This window comes from Lissotriton vulgaris, chromosome 2_1, assembly GCF_964263255.1.
Source record: "Lissotriton vulgaris chromosome 2_1, aLisVul1.2, whole genome shotgun sequence".
In the NCBI taxonomy this organism is placed as follows: Eukaryota; Metazoa; Chordata; class Amphibia; order Caudata; family Salamandridae; genus Lissotriton; species Lissotriton vulgaris.
The window spans coordinates 507,327,905-507,349,994 of NC_141687.1; the positions used below are offsets into that span (position 1 = coordinate 507,327,905).

At 42.3% G+C, this 22,090-nt stretch overlaps 1 protein-coding gene across 1 annotated transcript in view; it reads right to left on the minus strand.

The window, feature by feature from the left end:
- The window catches only part of HECW2 (HECT, C2 and WW domain containing E3 ubiquitin protein ligase 2), a 1,269,905-nt gene extending 1,254,605 nt beyond the window's left edge, over positions 1-15,300 (minus strand). The window contains exon 1 of the mRNA XM_086955408.1: positions 15,244-15,300. The gene's annotated coding sequence lies outside the window, so the exon portion shown is untranslated. The remainder of the gene's footprint in view (positions 1-15,243) is intronic.
- Between the last annotated feature and the right edge of the window lie 6,790 nt (positions 15,301-22,090).

Consider the following 22,090-nt stretch of genomic DNA (forward strand, 5'->3'; position numbering starts at 1 on the left):
GAGAAATTGACACTAAGATCTAGTGCTTTCATAAAATCAGCAAATGAGTTTAAAAGACATTGCAACCCTACTGCTGTGCGTGCTAGGAGGGCGGTATCATCCGCATATAATAATGCCGGGATGAATCGCTCGCCTACCCTTGGTATATCCTTACACACCTTTGTTAAAACAGTACCTAGGTCGTTAATGTATAAATTGAAAAGTAGGGGGGCCTAAATGCAACCCTGCCTCACACCATTAATGATACAAATCTTTCCTGTGCAATTACCCTTGCGGTCGTATCTTACTGAGGCAGATAGGTCCCTATGGAGATCAGCAAGGAAGTACACAATGTTTTTATCCACGCCCAAATGGAGGAGCATCACCCATAATTTGGACCTATTCACTCAGTCAAAGGCAGAGGAAAGGTCCATAAAGGCTAAGTATAGGGTGCCCCTTTTTGCGATTGTGTACTTCCCAATTAAGAGTTGGAGTTTGAGGCTTTGATCGATTGTGCCTCTCCCTTTCCTGAACCCAAATTGCAGACCTGAAAGGGTATTTGTTTCAGCCAACCACCCTGTAAGTTTACCTAGAATCACCCGGCCGAGGACTTTAACGGCAGAGTCGATAAGGGAAATTGGGCGGTAGCCGGTGGGTTCCCCTCTATTTCCTTTTTAAAAATGGGTAGAATAACTGATTCAGACCAGGTACCCGGCAAGCCTGTTTTGCACACCCTATTAAAAACATTACATAAAACCTTTGACCATGTCTTGACATCCGATTGAAGAGATCGTCTGGAATGCCATCAGGGCCAGGGGCCTTATTACTTGTCATCTTAGTGATGGCCTCCACCACCTCAATCTCGGTCACCGATAAAGTAAGGATCCTCAAAGAGTGGGGATGTAACCGCCCCCCAAAGTCATCCCCTTCATAGACTCATTTAAAATGGGAACACCACACCTGTTCCTGTATGCCACAATCTAATTGGCCATTACAGGAATCATTAAAAAAGGTTTATTGACTACTGCCCAGAATTTGGAACTATTTTTGAGAACACCAGTAGATGTTAGTTCTACCCAAGCCTCCTCCCTGATTTCTCGTCTTCTACTTTCCAGGGCAGCTTTATAGGCTTTCCTTAAAGATGCCACACCATTCTTATCCACTGGCTTATGTTTCAAGGCCACCAATAAATTTCCATGTGCTATCGAACAATTATGATCGAACCAGCCCTCACCAGCAGAATCTTTCCCCTTGCCCGGCCGCTTAAGATCAGCCGCGACCTGGGACCAAATTTTGATGCATGCCTCTAAAACCTCCTTGCTTGCACATTCGTACAAATGTGCATCTCTGTTCCAACCTTTGTTGATAGATTGGTGTTAAAATCTTCAGGTACTACTCTGCACCATCTAATTCTACGGGCCTGATCTACCCGACGGATGTCTGACTTATCCGTCCTCCTAAAACATAACTCAGGTTTAACAACCAGATCCCTCATGATAAGGGCCACTGGGTTGTGGTCACTAAAAGTAGACCAAGAGGCTGAGTATCCATGAACCTTGGCACCAAGCGTAGAGCTGATAAAAATATAATCAATGATTGAGGGTGTTCCATTCCCTTTAAAAGTGGGCACGTCCTCATTCCACATACAGGGGAGTATTAGTCTATTGTCGGCCAAAAAAGTTTCCAGGATTTCTCCTTGAGCCGAGTACTCAAAATGGATATCTCCTTGATCCGGGGGGGCCTAAACAATCCATAACCTGGCATTTCTCAGAGCAACCATGAATATTAAAGTCTCCTAAGACAATGATCGCAAAAGAATCTTTGTTAGCTTCTCTATAATCCTCGAGGAAATGATTAAGCACAAAAAGGTGTTCAGTCGTAGAAGCTCTGTCAAAGGAATTGTAAAAATTAATAATCAAAATGGTACCCACGGTGCTACAAACAATTTGTACTGCCAAACAGTGTGGTGACCCTGTATCCAGTTGAGTATGAGTACCTAAGATACTAGCTGAAACCAAAGTTACCAACCCACCCTTTGCCCTCCCCATGCTAAAGTCGACTGCTGGGATACAATAGGTTGCATAACCGTCTAAGCAAAGCCGATTCTCAATATCCCAAGTTTCCTGTAGCACAATAATATCAGCCCCACATAAGGATCTTCTCCAAATGGCATCGTCTAATTTATTTTTGAGGCCTGAAATATTCCAGGTTAGGAACTTGGTACATACTTTGGTATCAGTCGGGCCCACGCTATCTGTGGGGGCAACACTTAATGCTAATGAATCTTTTCTTTGAGCCTCAATAACAGTGAGTGGTACTTCTGGGGTTACTAGTCACTCAATATCATCCAGATTTGAGAAAACATTGAATCTATTTTGAACAGGTATTGAAAATGCATAAGGATCTTTCCCCAGGGTAGATATCTGCGTGCTGACCTAACATTTGACACGGCTGCAGGATTTCTATAAAAGAACCCAAGGGGAACCACGCCAATGCCCTCCTCTAAGCCGTGCCTTGTTCCTGCCCTTTCCAGTATCAATCTCACAATCTGCAATGAGGCAAAATTCAATATAACACAATCTCCTCTATAGGTTTTATCAGACATTCCTACCCAAGGTATCCTGCGTGACATTTTAAATTCTTTAAATAAGCAGCCCCCCAAGCCAGTCACATTATTTACGTGATGTAGTGCCTTGTTGCGGAGTGACATCCAGTGTTCTTCCACACCACTCTGTAGAGGGGGGGACGTTTATCAAGATGACAGTGCATGGAGTTGCCTCAGGGGGGAGATTTATCCAGTTTGTGGTAGACTGAAGTTCATGGATCCCCCGAGCCATGGGCTTAGTTGTGGCAACCAGTGACCCTTCCCTAGGAATTAAATTGGGTAACAGCCCCGGCTTACAGACTAAATTTGACACCGAAGCTTCAGAAGATGCCACAACCCCCATGTCAACCACTGTACGGGTCTGCATAGACTCGGATCCCAAGGGTCCAGACGGAGCAATAGAATTACTAGGTCCTCCATTCTGACGATTATCTACTGGAGAAAACAATTGCTGTTGGATCTTCTCAAGCCTGGAGTCTATCTTAGAGAGTTTGCTAGAGAGAGGTCCCAAAGTTCTAATAACTTCTCCTCGATTATTAAAACAATTCGATTCTCCAGGTCAGACATCATCTGTTCTATACCTGCCTGAGAGCTTATGTCCAACAAAGTTTGTGCACTTATACCAACTGCTTCCCCCACACATCCCTTCTTTCCCCGTGTGCCACCCCCTTTTTTAGGCACTTTACTGGCTTGTTGTAGTATGACCGGGATGCTGCCTGCTTTCCTCTTAACTGAGGTAACATTTACAAGGCTTTCACCTGGGTTTGCATGGTTCATACGTTGTTGTTGAGTCGAGTTTTAGGTGGAGGAGGAAGATTAGGAGACGGGGATAAAGCCCCTTCTTCAGGAAAACCTACTACTGATGGCTCCAGTAAAGGCATAGACGGGGCCCCGGACAGTGATACAACCACCTGATCTTCTCTATTTGCCGTCAGTGAATCTGGCTCTGACAGCACTATTGAACCAATAGCAGGGACACCAAAAGAGGAGCGGCGATGTTACAGAGACAAACGTCTTTCAGTTAGCTCAATTTCCCGGCACAAGACAGACTCCGCTCTTATCAAGAAAGAATCGCGAGTCCCCCCCACCCCCTTATCACCAATCTTATTCATGGCCGCGAGTAACTGTCAATTAGAATGGCAAAGAACCAAATGAAAATATTAATGTACATGCACTGCTGAGGAATGAGAGAAGGAAAACACAATCAATAGTCACTGACCACTATCCAATGTCACTGGTCCAAAGCAGGCGGAACGATGTTCAGGTGAAAGGAATGTGGCCCTGCCCTGCCTTATCCTGGCTTTGATGGGAGCGGACGGGCCCGCCCTTGGCCCGCGCGCGTCCCGCGCTGTGGGAGGGCTCGGGTCAATTTAAGCGCCTCCTGGCGCAAATGGGTGACGCTACACCCACAAAGAGTTCTGGGTGATGTAGTCCCTCTCACTTGTCCCGGCGTACTGGTCCGCAGCAGCAGATCCTAGGCGGCAGGTAAAGTCAGGTTAAAAGAACAGGACCCCGTCCAGCAGGTAAGCGGGCAAAGGCAATGACCCTCAAAAACAACAGCACCAGTTCAGAGGCGCGTCCCGCGCTGCAGGAGGGCTCGGGTCAATTTAAGCGCCTCCTGGCGCAAATGGGTGACGCTACACCCACAAAGAGTTCTGAGGGATGTAGTCCCTCTCACTTGTCCCGGCGTACTGGTCCGCAGCAGCAGTTCCTAGGCGGCAGGTAGAGTCGGGGTAAAAGAACAGGACCCCGTCCAGCAGGTAAGCGGGCAATGGCAATGACCCTCAAAAACAACAGCACCAGTTCAGAGGCACTCCTCCAGCGCCCACTGCACAGCCCAAGCTCACTGCAAACATCTCCTGTTCAGTAGGCAACTGTTCACGCTCAAAAAGCTTAATAAAAAACATTGCACGTTTACTTATGACCTCTGTACAGTTCTCCGCTGCTCTTAACTAAGCACCCCTTACAAAAAAATAAGACATGCATTCACATACATGTTATATATGATCAAGGGATGCGCGAAACAGCTGGGCATTTCCGGGCAGACCTGCGATCGATAACATACAGCTTTCTAAGTATCAGAACTAGGATGCTATTACAGTCATGAGCTCCAGGAAATCGAATAGGTCTTTGTGCACGTGTCATTGTAATTATGTCTTTTAAAAATAATATATTTGTGTGTTTATTAGAGTCAGACATTTCTGATCGCTAAAACAGCTAGACTGGTAGGCTGGCACTGTAAGGACTGCGGAAGGATGGACCAGCAGATTGTGTAAACCACAATGAAGTGGCGAAAATTGAATATCTCTGGTGAAATGTTTCATTCTGCCTGCAGAATAGATGGAATTTGGCGACTCAGCGTTACTTTAGTTTTGGCCAAATTTCACCAATCGCCGCGTGGCAGAATTTTTTGGCCACGATGCTCCAGAAATGCGAGCGCAAGAGAGATTTTGCAAGCCCTGTTGCCATTTTCTAACACTGGCTGTCTCAGCCAGAGGGCTGCTTCTCGGGCAGATTTGCTGCCACGTGAGTGTGAGTAGATTTTCTACTCGGGTGCCAGCAAAATCAACTGTAATGGCCTTGTGTTCCTGTGCACCACATGGTGCTGTTCGCGCTGATTTGTCCGCGCTGCGCACGCTACTGCCACTCATTTGCAGCGCAAGAAGCACAACATGCACATTTCCACCTGTTGGCAGAACTCTGCAGCGTTTATATGTAACTCCACGGAATTCTGCAGAGTGAAACTCCACTAGTTCCGCCCACCCCTAGCTCTGATCAGTTTATTCATTAGGTATGAGGACACCTGAGGTGAAAAACACTTGGTTATTGATGGCTATAGACATGTATAGTTTTTTTTGTGTTTAAGAAATTTTTATTAGGCAATAAAAAGTAATACAAAAAACATGCCATGAAAAGTTAGAAAAAAGTACATATGAATATAATATTAAATGACATCAGTCCAGAGGAGTTTTATGAGGAAAAGGGGGAGAAAGAAGAAGAGAAAGAAAAGAAGGAAAGAGAAAGAAAGAGGAAAAGGAAAGAGAAGGAAAGAGTAGAGGGGAGAGAGAAGAGAAAAAGAAGGTAACCAGAGGAATCATGTGGGAAGAATAGCACGTGGTAAGGGAGAGGGATTAGAAGAAAGATATGAAGTGAAGGGAAGCCATAACAGATCGGATTTAATTTTTAGAGGTACAGAGGTGGAGGAAGCAATAGAAATTCTGTGTTGATCACAAATGTAGTTCCACCATGTGTGGACAGACAGTTTAGAATTATCTTTCCAACACGATAAAATAACTTTAAATGCAAGAGCAATACACAGGTCTAATAGTTTAGCAGAAGAGGGTGCAACAATATCAATATCATCAGATAAAGAGCCTAAAAATATGTGTAAAAAAGATAATGGGGAAGAGAGAGATAACATTTTCATGCAAATATTCCAAACATTAGTCCAAAAAGATAAAACAGGGGAACAATCGTATAGTTGGTGTTTTAGAGTGCCTGGAACTTTGGAACAAGACCAACATAAAGGAGAAGAGGCATGAGAAAATTTATGAATACTAACCGGGGTAATAACAACTCTATGATATATAAAGAGTAAGGATTGGGTAATGCGTGCGGCAATGGAAACTTTAAAAATCTTGGACCATAACCGATCCCACATTGCAGTATCGAGGGAGACATCAAGATCAGTCTCCCAAGCAGTCTCCACATTAGATTTAGAGCGATCAGAGTTATTGGATAATAAAATTGAATATACAAGAGCAGCGTTAGGGAGTTGAGTAGAAAATAAAGGATAAAGTGGAGTGAGACATGTATAGTTTTATGTTGTGCATTGTGCTGCGGGATTGCCCACTCAGACCCTTATATTTAGCTAAGTCAGTGCAGACGACAAGGAGGCGAGCATGAGGACAAGAAGTAACAAGTTCCATGTTACTGGGTGATTTTACCGCCCCATAATTTCGCCTGCAAATTTACCATTAACGTGAAGCAAAAACACCCCAGTACCGTGCACCTATGAGTAAAGCCTCATGGAATGGGAAATTGACTAGTGGTGATGATTTCTTCAGCCATAAAACCACATGGAATTCGCCATTTCACAGGGTTTTACGCACACATTTGTTAGAGATCTTTATAGGTTAGTATTTTGTGCATGATTCACAGTATGAAGCAATTCAATTCAATTCGAAAAGCTTTATTCGACAGCAGTCATAAAAGCAATCTTACAATATTCCCTACACAATAAGTACTACAAGAGAATTAAGAACATTTCACTTTTAAAAATCTCATTAAACATAATGCTGTCATTTAAAAGATTAACTACATAAAATCATACAATCAGCCATATCAGTAATTTCATTGAACAGAATCTTGCTGTTGTAAAGTGCGGGTACATATGGTCCATGACCAACCTAGAAATTTTGCGACAGCAATCGCCAGAGGGGGAATACAGTCCGATTCCAATATTCTTAGCGCCTCTGCACACCTACGTGTTCCTAGATTTTGGCAAGCTGGTTTTATCCATTTACGTCGAGGATTAACGTATAAGGGACAGACAAAAAGTATATGGGCCGTAGTCTCTATCGAATCTTTACAGTGGGGACATTTATCATCCTGGTTTATCGACCAATTTCGAGTGAACGCCTTTATAGGTAGCGTCCCGATTCTAAACTAAAAATACAGTTTTCTATCGAGTGGTTTTTCGATGATGTCCCAGTAGGGCTCACATGATGGTACAGATTTGATGTTTAAATAGCGTCCTGTTAAATTTGTGTTAGAGCCTTTACATTGGGTGGACATCCATACAATTTCCCAATACATGTTCTTTAATGTGTCCTTTGAAGGAAAACATTCAACATTGGATGAGTTCCACAGATGGTCTAGTTCCAGCTTACTAAGCAGCCCTTTTATTTCTTTTAGCCACACGATCGAGTGAAAACGGTCTGCCCTAATGATATCCTTTAGGGCAGTTGCAAAGTGCACAAGTTCAGGGGTAGTCATGAGGCGTCTCCAGTATAGTAGCGGACGTAGTCGTGCCAAGTCCTTGATGTATTTCCTACCTAAGTCATACGCCAATGCCATGGTAGGGGTACTTTGAGGGACCCCAATCAGCCGGCGAAAAAAACTATTTTCCGCCAATGTTAATTGCTTTAGATTGGAGAAACCCCAAAGTTCCGAGCCATATAGAGAGGCTCTGATCACTTTCATATTATATATTTCAAGGGCAGGGGTAATGGGCTTGGTCTGTGAGGCTTTATATTTGTGAGCCACTACTCCTGCCAGTTGGTGAAACTTTAAGACAGCCGTATCTATATGGTTTTTCCAGCTCAGGTTACATTGGAGGTTTATTCCCAGGTATGTGAATGACTCGACCTGTTCTAGGGGGATACCATTAAAATCTATTGAGCCCCTGAAGGTGTTCCGCTGGTTTGAGCACATGAACTTGGTTTTGGATGTATTTATCTCAAGTCCATGTGCTTTGCAGAACTCTCCGAAGTCATTTACTGCCTTCTGGAGCCCGCTAGGTGTGCGGGACACCATGAGCGTGTTGTCCACAAACATGAGAACAGGCACACGCTCTCCAGCCAGAATCGGTGCATCAGTGGGCGTACGGCTTAGAGGATTTACAATACCGTTAATATAGATGGAAAACAGTGTCGGTGCCAAGACACACCCCTGCCGAACCCCTCGTTCAACTGGGAATGTGTCGGTCACCTCGTCCTGAGCACCCCACCTGATTCTAGCGTAGTTGTTCTCATGTAAGCGGACGAGTAGCGTCAATAGTTCCGGGGCCATCCCAGCTTCAGCAAGTACCCCCCAGAGCTTGGAATGGGGAACTAGATCGAAAGCTGATTTTAGATCTACAAATACAGCGTAGAGGGTTCCATTAGTAAGCATCACGTTCCTCCAATAAAGGGCTATGAAAAAGAAGACCTGGTCTACTAAGCTTGTACAAGGGCGAAACCCGGCTTGGTAAGGGGATAGAATATCATTTTCATCGATCCAGGTTTGTAGTTTATTTTGTATCATACGACCTAATATTTTTTGTGCGGAGTCTATAAGACTAATTGGTCTGTAATTACTGGGTAATGATTTATTTCCCTTTTTATTAACTGGGATAGTTTCTGCACCCTTCCAAGAGGGCGGTATGGGAGCACCCCTGGCCACAGAGTTTGCTAGCCACTCAAAGTACTGGCACCAAGTTGGGCGGTCACTTAGGAGCACATCTGCTGGCATGGCATCCATTCCTGGGGCACACCCCCTGTCACGCAATCCAGTGCTTGACTAACATCTTTTGTGGTGAATAGCTGGCGTTGATAGAGAACTGTAGGGGGTAAGGAATATCCCCCTTCAGTTGGCACACACGCGTATTGAGGACTAAAAAATTCAACCCATTGGTTTTGGGCTACATTATTTTGTGGGGGTTGAGCCACCCCTGCTCTGTCCCATTTGACCAGGGCCCAAAATTGACTCTGATTCTTTGCGTCACAGGCGGATTTCAAATCACGCCAGAGGGCCTCATCCCAGTTTTTCTTAGCCTCTTTTTGAACTTTCCTGTAGGTGTCCCTCGCTTTTCTCACCCCTAAGATATTCTTATTTTTAAGTTCTATACTAAGGTTCTGACGGGCTTCTCTGCAAGACTTATCATACCATCCTGATTTGGGCATTTTATTCTGGGGGTTTCCCGGTTTCTTCTCCTTCTTAAAGAACTCCTGAAGCTTAGTAAAAAAAGTCGTGTGGGCTTCAAGCATGATTTCAGGGAAGTTTTGCTTGTTAACATGTGAGTTAATCTCAGCTACTTCTTCTAACACAACTTTTTTGAGCTCCTCTAGTCTCTCTACTTTCTCTATTAATCTACCCCATTTGATGTGGCGCTGATTATTCGAGGTTACAATATCTAGGGTAGTTTTATCTCCCCCTTGGTTTAGTTTTCTTGATCCTGCATTTGCTTTAAGGCCCATACAAAGAGGATTATGGTCACTCTCCATTCGGGTTTTAACTTCCATGTCAGTCAACCTATGCCATAATCTGACATCCACTAGGATGTAATCTATTCGACTAGAGAATCTACCGTTATCAAACGTTTTGTTTCCCTGTCGATCCGAAGGGGTTCGTCCGTTTGTTGCTCTAAGTCCTCTAGCTAAGCATAGTGCCTTAATTTGGATAGCCACCGCAGTCCATCTAGTAATTGCGGGAAGTTCTAGCTGTGGAATACCCCACTTGCTATCCTCTTCTTCAGTTAGATTTTGATCTTCTAGGCCCAGCGGTTCAAAGGTGGTATTGACATCGCCCCCAACAATGAAGAGCAGATGGTTTGGGAGAACTTCGAGCTCATGATCCAAGGCGGTTATAACTTCTGATGTTTTGCCACCCGCTACTCCCTGGCATAGATATTGAATATGACCATCCCATGACCATTAGCCCAGGAAAGAGTAATTGACAATATATCGTCAGTTAAAGAGCTCCTTTGTTGGATACTGCAACATAAATTTTGGCGAACCCAGATTGTTAGACCCCCTACCGGTCGACCCTTGGGGTTTTTTATGGCTGGGATATGGAAGTTAAGGTAACCTAGATGAAATATTGGGGCCACGGACCATGTTTCCTGGAACAGTAGGATATCAAACTGATCTATAAATGTACACCATTCCGGTGATATCAACTTATTTGAGATCCCTGCGATGTTCCAGGAGAGGAAAGACAACCCTGACTCTACTGTTCCCTCTGCCACTACATCTGGGGGGACATGGGGTAGAAAAGAGCCTTGTAAATCATCCCCCGGCCCTATACCTATATCAATGTTGATGTTATGATGGCGTGTGAGTTCAAGCGCAGATACAACTAGGTCAGGAGCGGGACTTGGTTCTACCATTGAGGGGTCTAGCTGTGTCTCCAAATATCAATTCTTAGATGTTTCCTCTACCATTTTCCCCGGGAACAAGGGAATAGCGTGTGTCAGACAAGGGTTCTTCTCTATGGTTGTGTCTACATTTTTTGACTCAACTGTTTTGTTAGACACATCTCTGTCAGGCGATTTGAGTCAATCACACTCATTCAAGTTTGACAGTGCCCCAAACCGATTTTCAAGATTAATTTCCCATTCACTTGGTTGGGGGACTCTGCCCCACCTGTGTGACACCGGGTTCCATTTGGTCTTTAGAATACTTGGATTCCCTATTTCACTACGATGATAAAATTAATCCAGAGTTAACAGAATAATATCTGTACTCCTACGTTGTGGAGGAAGAATATTCCTCAAAACCTCGGGAAGAACTTCTGGATTTAGGAAATGCAAGACTACACAGTCACCCTTAAATTTTTTAACACCATTCCCTTTCCATTCTACCCTTCTTGCCATGGTGATTTCCTCAGCTAGTTGTTGTTTACCCCAAGGGGATATCACCATGTTGTTAGATAGCCAATGAAAAGCTTTGCTAATCAAAGAGGCTGTAGATTCCACTTGGCCCGGCTTTAGGAAGGGTACATTGGCCAGGACCAAAACTAGGGGGGAAGCCTCTACAATTAATTGAACCGGGCCTTTCTCAGTGCCTGTGTTCGTAGATTTGGGTGGGAGAGCTTCGATATTGGTTCCCTGATTAATATTGGGTTCACAGTAATGGGGCGTTTGCAAAATAGGGGTCGTTTTATCCCTGCCCTCTATCCCAGCATCTGGTACACTGGCTATGGGATCGGGTCTACTTGAGTCTGGGGTTGGTATATTGTCCACCTTTTCCACTATCTGATTTATGATACCCCCAAGCCTGTTTACCTCTGTTGTTAGATGGTCTATTTTGACTAACAACGGTTTAACAACACTTCTGATCTTAGAATCAATCATGTTCACAAGTATTTTGATTTGGTCATCCTCCAGTGACACCCTCCTACCTAACTCCCCTGTTGTCTCATTTGTGGATATGGTTTTAACAGGGGAGACAATCCTTTTCCTGCTAGAACGTAACCCACCACGTTTATTCTGGCCTTTTCTACATGCTCTTACTGCTCTAGTTACTGGAGCAGGCACAGGGGAAGGGGGAGGGATTTTACTGGGGTCATGTTAGATTCATCTAGGGACTCATTGACCGAATTAATAGCAGTTGGGGTGGTTTGGTCAAGGTTATCTTCCTGAGTAAAAACATTATCAGGGGAGTCACTACAATGTACCTGTATCGGAGCTTCGACCATGTTTGGTTCTGGCGGGGAATTCAATGTAGGGATTAAAGGAGTGGAGTTCAAGTCCAGAGATATCCTTCTTGAACTATTTATTTTACTAACTACTTGTACTAGGTAGTTATCCATAGTGTTGGAAGCTGAGGATGACTTCTGTTAAGACATGTTATACTCAAAAGAACAGTACCACAATTAAAAGAGAAAAATCCAACATAAACAATACTTGGGGGTGTTTAAAACGATAAGTCTTACAATCGAGGCTCCGCAGAAGGGCCACGAGGGCAGCAATGTAAGAATCCAGGCCCAGTCCAGTCACGGTCAGTCTCGGACTGTTTCAGACTGTCCGCCCTTTGTCCGGGCTTCGTCCGGTGTCTAGCTCGCGTCCCGCTAAGCGTTGGAGGCGTAACTACATAGGAGGAGTAGGGGGCGGGAAGAGACACCAGGTGCGCTGCGTTGGTCGTGCGCGGATCCCTGGGTCTCGCAGTCCCGGCCCCTGAGTGATAAGCGGCAGTAAATCCAAAAAGATTATTTCCCTTCTCAAGAACTGGCTCCCAAACGATGAAAGTCACAGGATCCAACTCAGCGTCCCAAAGTAGCAGCTTATCTACTACAACATTTTACAACCACTCGTCCTCATCGCCATAACATGAAGTCATTACTCAGTATGAAGCATGCAGGAGGGTGTTTTCTGCTGCATGTTGCGTGTGCCACTTCTCTGTGTAAATGGCCATCTTGGCCAAGATGGAAGTCATCTTTGTCACTCACTCAATTAATCCTTTCCTCACAAGCTCTGGAAAACAAAGTCAAGCTATAATGTATTAGTTCTTTTTCACTGTAACTTGTAACATGTATTGTTTCTTTCCACATGCTCATTTAAAACTATTCATTCACATAATGTATTATTGTTCATGCATCTTATTCTGTTCTAGCATCTCTGGATGACCTTAGAATGGAGGAACCAGTTGAACATGTGGTGCTACCTCAACCTGGGGAAGGAAGTCAAAAGAGTTTAACCTAACTACATTGGGTCAACGCGAAGGAGCATAAAATGTCCCTTTTCCTTTCTATAATTCCCTTATGTGTTAATGTTTTAAATCAATGCATTTTTTTCTCTCATCTATTGATTGTAGCTAAGTACGTTATCCGTTTCTCTTGTAATGTTCTTTTTCCCTTAAAGTTAAAACGGAAGATATGCGGTCCAGCTATGCAGTGGCTAAGCGGCTTACTTTGGGACCTGAGGAGCGAATCCCGGCCTTGGCACCAGACTGAAAGCTGTGTGATTCTCGGCTCTCCGACACAATTGTTTCTGTTTCTCTCCAGCTAGGTTCTCACTTTATAAATACAAATACATACAATATATATCACAACAAAATAACTGTTGGCAGCGTAGTTCCGAAGCTTGAAACTGAGACAAATTAGACACATTAGGGTCTACCACTATAACGTCACCAGGCCTGGCGTGTGCACACTGCCCATATAGTTTACAACACTAACACCCCCCAGAGCAGCTGTGGGAGCGGTAGGTGCATCGTAGTCTATGTAGGATCGATAACACTCCAGCCCAGCACACCACACAGACTGTCCAAAGACCGAAGCTACATGTCTTTCCCCCACGAAGGAAGGGCACTTCTCCTGTGTTGGTGGGCTGAGATTAGCAGATGTCATGCCTAGCTCTGACAGTGAGGGGACTTCATTAAACCAATGATAACAAAAATGAAATGTCAAAGTTCTGATAAAAATGATGATTCCATTATCCTACGTGATTCATCGTGAACGGCGCTTAGGGGCAGGGTTGCCACATGGCTCATATTTTAACCGCATTGTCAGTATTTTTATATCAAGGTCAATAACACACATGGTAAAAATAGTTCAATCCAGTAGGTTTCCCCTTTGAAATGTAAACTTAATACAGCAAATACTTGAAGAAATCACTTATTACTACATTGCCAGACTTGCCTTCACTCATTAATACTCAGCGGATGCCGATATTTGCAGCATTACTGGGGAAGCTTGAATGCTTTTACCCATCCCGCATGAGATCCCAGACATTAACAGGAAACACTCCATTGCTCATGATGATTGACAATTTCAGTAATGCTGATCCAACATGATTTAAAATGGAAAGTGAGTAGTGCTGGGTTTAATTACTCACTTCTCATATTGAACGATCACAAAGCCAGAGGGAGAGGAAGCTCAAAGCTGGGGTCACCTCTGGTGAAGCCGCCTTGCCAGGGCAAGGGGTCCAGCATCAGAAGGGAGTTGTGGTGCAGAATGAGCATCTGCAGCACCCATCGCTCCAGCATCCCAGGGACTGCCTGACACTGGTGGTCAGCCAGCTGCACTCCCAGCGGCCTCCCCAGGCTCTGGTTCAGCGGGGCGAGAGGGGAGTTCTCTAGAATACCTTGCCACGTGGCATCTTTCATCCTTACAGTCTGCATCTGCCCCAAGCCAAGGAAGACACCAGTGGCTTGAGACACAAGAGTGTAGTGTATCAGGCCCAGCAGGGCTAAGGGACTCATTTAGATCTCAGCGAATGGGTTACTCCGTCACAACCGTGACGGATACCCCGTCTGCCGAAATGTAAATCCCATTATATCCTATGGGATTTATATTTCAGCAGACGGGATATCTGTCACTGTTGTGATGGAGCCACCCATAGGCCGAGATCTAAATCAGCCCTTGGGCTTGGAAGGTCCTAGATCACTAGCATCCCCATGATGAAGTTAATGTGCATGCAGGTTTGGTGACACCAGGGGATGGAGAGGGTCAAGGTCTGTCCTCTTCAAATCCTCCAGGCCCAGAACCTATCTTGTATCCGGGAGTGGGATTCATGGTGTTTTGTCGGCCTCGTGTGCTCATATACCCATGCATGCTACCATCTTGGAGCATTACAGCTCTTTGGAGGCTCCACGGCGGGAGGTTTGCAGAATGCTGGTGCCTGGAGACAGACTCCTCTGCATCTTGATGCTTGCCCATTCCAGATGCAAACTCAGATGTAAATAGGAGAAAAACGACTTAGTTCATGATAACTGACAGTCCACACATCAAATTGTTATCTTATAGGCGGAATATAAGTTATAAATGACACTTTCAGCAAGCGAAGGCTGATGTGGGCTGACCCAAAGCCACTCTCTGGTAATATTTATTTATATAAATTTTTGTCTCTGTTACATCAGCTCTACCAAGATTTCTAAAGCTGTCTTTTCAAAAACACCTAAAAAAAAAGGAGAGCTTCAAAATTCATTTCACTTTCCTACCACCAGCCTCATGCTCACATCTCCCTGTTAAGGACGAGCTGATCACACAGCTAATATCATGAAAAACAAAAGGCAGACTCGATTATAAAGTTAAATATGAAAGCGAAGATAGAGCAAAACTAGATTTTAATCTAAAATAGATTTACGCTTGCACACAAACATAATTAATGCGGCATGTTCGAAAAAATATAAGTATATCGTTTTCCAAAATAAATAGACATTTTGATAGACACTTACCCACAAGTTGGGGCTTATCTGGGTGCTGGGGTAGATGTGAAAGGTGGATCCTTTTACCTGTATTGAAAGTCCAGAAAAATAAGTTTAGCTGTAAGAAATGTGATGCTTAAATACCAAACACAACAGTTTTGTACTAAATAGTCATGATAAAATTATTATTTACATTTTCTGATTCTACCAGAAAGTTGTGTTTTGCTTTCCGTAAATGTAACAGATGAATTCATCTGTAATACTTTTAAAAAAAATAAAAACTGTGAAACGAATGATACTGTAGGTTTTTGGGCAGATTTAAATCACCCGTGTCACTCCACAACACTAAAATAGTTATATTAGGTTGGACCTCACAAACACTAAAAAGGGATATTAGTGTGTAGTCCTTTTGGTCACAAATTTGAAGCTAATCATACAGAAAGGAACCCTCCTCCTTTTTTTACTTGCTTTCCGTAATTACATTTGAAGCATATTAACGAGAATATTGTTGGATTGCCTCTGACTTTATTTGCCACTATAGAGCTAATGACATTACAAAGGCATAGTACAGCATGAAGGACTGTTCAACACAAAGAGGGTGTAATCAACTCCGAATGCAAATCGGCGCAGTACTAAAGGAGAACAACATTGAGAGATGTTTAAACCTTAAAACACGCTCCAACACTGCAATAAAAGGCAATAAAAGAGACTAGGTTGACTAGCATGATGGCCCACATAGTGCAACCACCCAGCTGAGAAGAGAACTCCGTGGGGGTAGTTCTGGGGTGAGAAAGATACACACAACGGGTTCTGTGCAGACTATAACGTTTACAAGTGAATCATGGACCACAGAGACAAGGGGTCAGATGTATTAAGAAATTCAATGGTCGCAAAAGCTCAAGTTCGGCATTACAACTGTTTAAATGCTTTTTCCCATGTAGCTATCCTATTTTAGCAGTGGGAGACGATTTTCCCACTGTATAATGGGATTCTGAAGGAATATGGATTCGGTATCTGGAAGGGGCATGTTGCACAGAATACCGAAACTGGATAAATGCTTTGTGGCCGAAATCTAGTTACAAAACATTCAAACTTTACTGACCCTCAAAGATGTGGTACCCCATTTGCAAAAATTGAACGTTTTGCAAATGAATTACCACAGCCAACTCTTTTTTTTGTGTTCAATAAGTTTATTAAGTTTAAAAAGTATAAGAAGTAGATAAATACAATACATAGTGATACAATAGAAATCCATAGACATAGTACTTATGATTGAGTCAAATAGAAAGAATTCCCGCAACCAATATAAAGGTAAAAATATAAGAAATTCATAAGGGGAAAATCAATGACCAAAATATCCGTAAACAGTATCACTATTATGAATGAGAGAAGTAGAAAGACAGAAAAGAAAGGAAAATAAGACAGAGGAAGAAAAAGTAGAAAGGAGGTAGCAAGAAGAAGGGAAAAAGAGAAAAGGAAGGGAAGGGAAGGATCCACTGCAGTACTACAAACACACATTACACAGATAACAAACAGCAATCAAGTAGAGGACACAAAAGGATACTGGGCAACCAAACCCTCCGAAGCCAAATCCATATAAGCGCCCAGAGCTTTCCAAACATTACTAGAAATCGTAGGGTTAAGATGAGCCACATCTACTGAAATGTGTGCGCTGCGTAAAAAAGAAACCCATGCCCACCATGTATGATAGGATACGGAAGAAAAAGACTTCCATTCCATAAGGAGTACCTTAACGGCAACTGTCAGTAAAAGATCAAGCAATTGCAAGTCTAAGGTATCCAAAGGCAAGGACACCCGGGAAGCTAAAGGGCCCAAGAGGACCATGGGGAAGGAAAGCTGAAAATCAGTATAAAAAATTAATATGAGAAGTTTATTTATGAGATCCCAGAAGGGTTGTAAAAGAGAGCAGGTAAAAAACATATGCAAATAATCGCCAGTAGCCAGACCACAGCTCCAACAGAGATCATCGTCCTTCAAGTGTAACAAATGCAAACGCACAGGAGTCCAATGGAGAAGGTTGATAGAGAAAAATTTAGATTGGGTTAAAGAAGGGGCGATCTTATCACGGAGAGAAAATTTGCCAATCAGCTGCCAGGTGTCTGGCGAAATATGGTCGGTAATATCCTTATCAAAATGATGTAACCACTTTTGTTGGGTAACAGTATGTAAGGCAGAGGAAGTGGAAGACAAAAATGTATAAATCTTTGAAGCCACATGACCACATGACCAGATCGAAGCCACAAGAAAGAAGACCACCTCGATTTATGGATCGGAGTAGTCACTTTCTTATCCACAGACTTAATCGCTGCAATAGTATCTAAAATAATGGAGCGGGAAAAAGGAATAGATAAAGGGGATGTGGTTAAAAAGGAGGAAAGTGGTAAGGGAAATGGGAGACGTTGCTCAATAAACATCCAGGAAGGCGTGTGTACAGGAGACGAGGAAAACCACAAAGCTCCTTGGGAAGCCAAAAAAGCAGTCTGGTATCTTTCCCAATCAGGAAAATTACAACCACCCATCTCATAAGGTTTCCTCAAATACTTATACACAATTCTAGCCTTCTTATCACTCCAAAGAAATTTAGTAGTAATGGAGACAATCTCACGAAAAAAAGAAGAGGACAATTTCACCAGAAGCATAGAGGAAACAAAGTTAATAATAGGAGTAACCATCATTTTAAGAGTTTGAATACGACCCCACCAAGAAATGTGTTTAGGGGACCAAGCATCTAGAAGGTGACGAACTTTGAGAAGAGTTTGCGCCTCATTATTTCCACCGTTTCATAGAGCGTACCACAAAACCAAATCTCTAGATACTTGAGATGTTTAGATTGCCACTTAAAGCCAGCAGTACCCATATGTGCCGGAAAACAATAAGCGTTCAGGGGAAACATCTCAGTCTTGTCTCTGTTAAGCGTATAACCAGAGACCGTAGAAAAACGAGCAATAATATCTGTAAGCGCGGGAAGAGCCGAAACAATATCATCCGAAAAAATAAGAACATCATCCGCATAAGCCGCTATTTTTATGCGATGCGGACCAAAAGTAAACCCCTTGATATCTGGATGTAGATCAATGAGTCTAAGAAGAGGGTCAATAGCTACTAAAAACAAAAGCGGGGATAAAGGGCAGCCTTGATGGGTACCTTGACGGAGACTAAAAAACTCAGAAGTAGCCCCATTGACACGGATATTAGCTCTCGGTTGGGCATATAAGGACATAACCATGTTGACAAAAGAGTCACCAAGATTATGGGCACGAAGAACAGCATGGAGAAAAGACCAAGAAACCTTATCAAAAGCCTTCTCGGCATCTAAGGCGAGAGCCGCCGCTGGAAGCGTAGACCGTTTAGAAGTACCGAGAATATGACAGAAGGTACGGATATTGTCCCTTGCAAGTCTACCCTTCACGAAACCCGTCTGAGATGAATGAACTAAAGATGGAATATAAGATTCTAACCGCTTGGCCAGAATCTTAGCAAAGATTTTAGCCTCCATATTAAGAAGGGAAATAGGGCGAAAGTTTTTAGGGTCTGAGATATCTTTTCCGTCTTACGGAAGTACGACAATAGTGGCATCTGCTGCAGTATCAGAAACCGCGCTCTCATGAATAAAGACATTGAAAACAGCTTTAAGACGAGGAACCATACAAGGGAAGAAGGTCTTGTAAAACATGATAGGAAAACCATCCGGCCCAGGGGCTTTACCAGACCGAGTAGACTTGATAGCATGTATAATTTCAGCAGATGTGATGGGGCCACCTAAGTTCTCTCCATCCACAGAGGAAACAGATTGTAGAGGAATAGTTTTTAAAAATTCCTGGCAAGCATCAAAGGAGGATTGATTAATGGGGGTATAAAGAGAACTATAAAAATCTCGAAACACCTCAAGAATTTCTTTAGTTTAAAATGTTTTAGCCTCAGATTTATCAGTAATAGAAGAAATTTGAGAGGATTTAAAGTTTGACTCTTGAAAGTTCAAAGTTGCAGCTAGTATCTTATCAGCCCGATTCCTCAGGAGTAACCGTTTGGATTTCTAGGACTGAACCCCAATATGAGCCCTTTTGGTAACGATAGTGTTGTAGGAATATTTCAAATTCTTGATGGATTGCAACAATTGTTTATCATTAGTACTGCGAAAAAGAAGCTCCTGCTGTTTAATACTATCTGCTAACTCCGCAAGTTCCCTTTTGATGTCAGCGTTTCTTTTCGCCATAACTTTAATAATGTGTCCTCGGAGAGTACACTTAAAAGCGTCCCATAAGACCACCGGAGAACTAACTGAGCCTTCATTATCAGAAAAGAAACGTTCAATTTCATCGTGTATGTTTTGAACTTGAACATCATCATAGAGAACTTCCGTATTAAGTCTCCAAGAGGAAGGTTTACTCTTAGGAGCGAGATTTAGGAGAGAGAAAGATACAGCCGCATGATCAGAGATAAGAATAGGATAGTTGTACGGAGAAGATGATTGCTGTACTAAAGACGAATGCACTAGGAGATAATCAATACGAGAAAAACTAGAATGAGGGGGGGAAAAGAAGGAAAAATCACTACCTGTGGGGTTATGAAGGCGCCAAATATCTTGAAGATTTGCAGAAGAGCACATATTCAACAATTTTTTATGAGATCTAGGAGGGCGGAAAGAGAACGCCGAATTTCTATCCAACACTGGATCAAGTGGTAAATTAAAGTCACCACCAACGATCAAATTACCATTATGTGGAGGAAGAGCTAAATGTTTAGTGATCTTTTGCCAAAAAGAAGGATCATCAGCATTTGGGGCATAGATGTTCAAAACATAAAGATCAGCAGAGCCATTAGACAATCGAGATAACAATCAACGGCCCTCAGCATCATGCTCAACCGAAGTTACTGATAACCCAGATTTTTTAGAAATAAGTGTTATGACCCCATTCTTCTTACCTAGGGCATCCGAACACATCACATCAAGAACCGGCATCCGAACACATCACATCAAGAACCCATTCTTTCCGTAATAACAGCGCTTCTTTATAGGAGACCTTTGTTTCTTGTAAGAACACTAAATCCGAAGAGAGAGATTTACAATAATAAAGAACCTAGGCCCTCTTAACCGGATGATTTAATCCCTTAACATTAAGGGAAACTACATTCAAACCAGACATAGGCTAACATAGAAATAAAAACCGAACCAAACGAATGGTAGAGGGAGTAAGACGTCAAACATAACACATATCAAGGACCAACAACGCTCTATACCAAAAGAGAGCACTACACGAGGATCAAGAAGGAAAAAGGAAAAGAAAGGGAATGAAGAGAAGAAGAGGAAAAGAAGAGCAGAAAGAGAAGAACCAGAAAAGAATAGAAAAATCAAAGGAAAGAGACCCACCAGGGGAGGTCTAGAGAGGTCCAAACTCATACTAGGGGAGACATGGATGCGGGAAGCAAGCAGGCTGCCAGGACATAGCCAATAATCAAAGTAAAATTAACAAACCAATTATAGCTAGAAAAGTAGGAGATAGGCAAAAAGGGTAATAAAAGAAGCAGAGCAATGCAAAAAAGAGAGCGAGATAGAAGTGTGAAGGTCTTAAGAGGTTTGTGAGCTAAAGAAAAATAGGAAAACAAAGGCGCAATACAGGATAAAATAAAAACATCCTAAAAATATATGAGCAAGCAATCATCATAAAAAGAAGGCGAACTAAAAAGCAAACAAACAACTAAATGAAAAGAAATAACAAGTATCCTGTATATGGACCATAAGTAGAAAATATGCAGACTTATCATTTAAGAAATTCTATAAGAAAGAAATAGAAAGCAAAACTATGAATCAGAGATGGACAATATAATGAACTATATACATAAAATATAAACCACTAGAGAAGAAAGCAAAAATATCAACAGGCAAAGTTATTGCGTAAGGCATACTGTAATAGAAAACATCATGAATGAATATGAACCAGAAATAACAATAAATAGAAATTCATCAAAAGTACAAGAAAAAGAAACGTATAATGAAGCATTTAGATAAAGGATACAATGAGCATATAAATTATTGAACCGAAAAAATATGAACTATATACATATAATAGAAACAGTCAGTGAATTAATCAAACATAACAATAGGCAGAATTAATACTTAATAAATACTGCACTAAAAATCATCAGCAATAAATATGAATGAGAAGTAACAATAAATAGAAATTCATCAAAAGAGCAAGAAAAAGGAATATATAGGGAAATACGTGGATAAAGTAGACAAGGAGCCTATAAAATACGGGAACATAATAAAGCAATCAAACATATAAACCGAGTAGAACTCGAACAGAGACTCCAAGCAGAAAACAAAAAGACAGAATTAAACATATGATCAATATAAAAAAAAACTGTCAATACACGAAATACGTCCGACCTGAAGGACAGGGAAGCCATCTAGTGAACGGAGCTCATAATACAAAGAGAGTAGAAAAAGGGCCTATAACAACATAAACAGTATAAAAGTAGAAATAGAACTATAATCACTAAGGTGTACAAGAAAAAGATAGATACATTATCTAAGTTATAGAAAGGGTGAAGAGAGAACCGTAATAACAAGGAAGCAACAAGATATAAAGTGAAATGAAACATCTGAAGCACTCTAATGAACAGAGAATCAACGAAAGACCAAAACAAACGGAATGAAAAACAGAACTGCAAATAAAGAGAAAAACCATACAGAGAAGGTAGAACAACAAGATAATACGAATCGGAATGATACAACATAAGGGGAAGACGGAGAAATGAAAAATCCTATCAAGAGGTATAAAAACTACAAAAAAGCAAAAGAACACCTCAAGAAACAAGTGTCAAAGATAATGACATTTAACAATCAGAAAATAAC